Source organism: Triticum dicoccoides, chromosome 5B (genome assembly GCF_002162155.2).
Source record: "Triticum dicoccoides isolate Atlit2015 ecotype Zavitan chromosome 5B, WEW_v2.0, whole genome shotgun sequence".
Taxonomy (NCBI): domain Eukaryota; kingdom Viridiplantae; phylum Streptophyta; class Magnoliopsida; order Poales; family Poaceae; genus Triticum; species Triticum dicoccoides.
This window is the reverse complement of record NC_041389.1, coordinates 628,697,976-628,701,801: the sequence shown is the minus strand read 5'-3', so window position 1 is coordinate 628,701,801 and position 3,826 is coordinate 628,697,976.

The following is a 3,826-nucleotide window of genomic DNA, read 5'->3' as shown; positions in this document are numbered from 1 at the left end:
TAGCGGGCATCATCGCACCTTCATCGGATCTCCACCAACACCGCCGTCGCTCACCGTACCCGGAGCCACCTCGACACCGCGCCTCGTCGCCCGACACCGCCGGATCCCCTCCGCCTCGACCTCGCCCATCCTCCTCCTCCTCCCCGAGCCCGCGTACGCACATCTGCAGGGCCCGGTGAGCAGCAGCCCCTCCTCCCTTTCCTCTCCGCCCCGACGCCGTTCACCGCGCGCATGACGCACTCACGCCCCTGCTCGCCGCGGCCTCGCCCTGACCGGCGTGCCTCTGCACGCGCCAACGGTCGTGCCCTCCACCCCCACCTACCTTTACCTCGCCCGTGCCCGCGCAAGTCCCTCTGCTCGCTGTTGCCGCGCACGAGCGCGCCCTTGCCATGGCCACGCACGGCCTCGCCCCCTCCTCACTACTCGCCGGAGGCCACCCACCGACGCCGGCGTGCGTCGTGCGTGCTCAGTGCCCCTCGGGCATGCATCCGTTTGGGCGCCTGCACCACCGCCCGTTAGCACCGTGCCCATTAAGGCCCGCTGGCCCTATGACAAGTGGGGCCTCAAGCCCCAGAACGTTTTTTTAAAAGAAAAGAGATTAAAAATATATTAATAACAATAAAAATATAATTTAATTAATTAATCAATTAATCATTTAATTAACTTAATGAATTGTGATTAATTAACCTAATCATCTAGCTAATCTAATTAATCTTGATTAGTTAGTCTCAATCAATGACAAACAGGACCCACCTGTCAGCTTGACTGGTCAAAGGTCAAAACTGACCACTGATGTCATGCTGATGTCATAAATGCATTTTAGGATTAAATTAATTCTGTTAATTCTAGTAAATGTTTAAATATTTTTTAAATTAATATAAAATAAACCATAGCTCGGATGGAAAAACTTTGTACATGAAAGTTGCTCAGAACAACGAGACGAATCTGGATACACAGTCCGTTCGTCTGCCACATGTCCCTAGCATAGTGAACTTGCAACTTTTCACCTCCGGTTCATCTGTCCGAAAACGCAAAACACCGGGGATACTTTCCCGGATGTTTCCCCCTTTCGCCGGTATCACCTACTACCGTGTTAGGGCACATCGAACACCGCGTATTGCCTTGTTACGCTTTGTGATGCTTTGATTGCTCTGTTATTTATTGTGTTCCCTCTCCGTTACTTCTTTACGGTAGACCTCGAGACTGCCAGCGACCCCAGTTCGACTACAGTGTTGACGACCCCCTCCTTCTCGCCAGAGCAACTAGGCAAGCCCCCCCTTGATCACCAGATATCGCCTATTCTTCTCTATACTACTTGCATTAGAGTAGTGTAGCATGTTACTGTTCGGTTACTCCTATTCTGTTGCATAGCCTGTCATTGTTGCTATAGTCATTGATACCTTACCCGCAATCCTAAATGCCTAGTATAGGATGCTAGTTATCATCATTGGCCCTACATTCTTGTCAGTCTGCCTTGCTATACTGTCGGGTCGTGATCACTCGGGAGGTGATCACGGGTATATACTATACATATATACATATTATACAGATGGTGACTAAAGTCGGGTCGGCTCGTTGGGTACCCTCACGTGATTCCGATGTGGGGACTGGAAGGACAGGTGGCTCCATCCCGGTAGAGGTGGGCCTGGGTTCCCGACGGCCCCCGACTGTTACTTTGAGGCGGAGCGACAGGGCAAGTTGAGACCACATAGGCGAGAGGTGGGCCTGGCCCTGGTCGGTGTTCGCGGTTACTTTATAATAACACGCTTAACGAGATCTTGGTATTTGATCTGAGTCTGGCCACTGGCCTATACGCACTAACCAACTACGCGGGAACAGTTATGGGCACTCGACGTCGTGGTATCAGCTGAAGCCTTCTTGACGCCAGCAACTGAGCGGCGCGCATCGGATTGGACTTGAACGCCTGCTCTTGTATTAGGGAGGCTAGGTCTGCTTCCGGCCGCGTTCGCAACATGCAGGTGTGCAATGGGCGATGGGCCCAGACCCCTGCGCCATAGGAGTTAGACCGGCGTGCTGACCTCTCTGTTGTGCCTAGGTGGGGCTGCGTGATGGGGAACATAGTAATTCCAAAAAAATCCTACGCACACGCAAGATCATGGTGATGCATAGCAACAAGAGGGGAGAGTGTTGTCCATGTACCCTCGTAGACCGATAGCGGAAGCGTTATAACAACGCGACTGATGTAGTCGTATGTCTTCACGGCCCGACCGATCAAGCACCGAAACTGTGGCACCTCCGAGTTCTAGCACGCGTTCATCTCGATGACGATCCCCGGACTCCGATCCAGCAAAGTGTCGGGGAAGAGTTCTGTCAGCACGACAGCGTGGCGACGATCTTGATGTTCTACCGTTGCAGGGCTTCAACTAAGCACCGCTACAGTATTATCGAGGTGGACTATGGTGGAGGGGGGCACCGCACACGGCTAAGAGATCCAAGGGATCAATTGTTGTGTCTATGGGGTGCCCCCCTCCTCCGTATATAAAGGAGTGGATGAGGGGGCTGGCCAAGGGGGGTGGCGCACCCAAGGGGAGGAGTCCAACTCCCACCGGGAGTAGGACTCCCCCTTTTCCTATTAGGAGTAGGAGAGGGAAGGAAGAGGAAGGAGGGAGGAAGGAAAGGGGGGGGCGCCCCCCTCCCAATTCAGATTGGGCTTGGGGGGGCGCCCCCTCCCTTGCTCCTTTCCCCTCCTTTCCACTAAGGCCCAATAAGGCCCATATACCTCCCGGGGGGTTCCGATAACCTCCCGGTGATCCAGTATTGTCCCAATCTCACCCGAAACCTTTCCGGTGTCCAAATATAGTCGTCCAATATATCGATCTTTATGTCTCGACCATTTAGAGACTCGTCGTCAAGTCCGTGATCATAGCCGGGACTCCGAACAACCTTCGGTACATCAAAATATATAAACTCATAATGAAACTATCATCGTAACGTTAAGCGTGCGGACCCTACGGGTTCGAGAACAATGTAGACATGACCGAGACACGTCTCCGGTCAATAACCAATAGCGGAACCTGGATGCTCATATTGGCTCCCACATATTCTACGAAGATCTTTATCGGTCAGACCACATAACAACATACGTTGTTCCCTTTGTCATTGGTATGTTACTTGCCCGAGATTCGATCGTCGATATCTCAATACCTAGTTCAATCTCGTTACCGGCAAGTCTCTTTACTCGTTTCGTAATACATCATCTCACAACTAACTCATTAGTTGCAATGCTTGCAAGGCTTAAGTGATGTGCATTACCGAGAGGGCCCAGAGATACCTCTCCGACAATCGGAGTGACAAATCCTAATCTCGAAATATGCCAACCCAACATGTACCTTTGGAGACACCTGTAGAGCTCCTTTATAATCACCCGGTTACGTTGTGACGTTTGGTAGCACACAAAGTGTTCCTCCGGTAAACGGGAGTTGCATAATCTCATAGTCATAGGAACATGTATAAGTCATGAAGAAAGCAATAGCAATATACTAAACGATCGTGTGCTAAGCTAACGGAATGGGTCATGTCAATCACATCATTCTCCTAATGATGTGATCTCGTTAATCAAATGACAACACATGTCTATGGTTAGGAAACATAACCATCTTTGATCAACAAGCTAGTCAAGTAGAGGCATACTAGTGATACTCTGTTTGTCTATGTATTCACACATGTATTATGTTTCCGGTTAATACAATTCTAGCATGAATAATAAACATTTATCATGATATAAGGAAATAAATAATAACTTTATTATTGCCTCTAGGGCATATTTCCTTCAGTCTCCCACTTGCACTAGAGTCAATAATCTAGA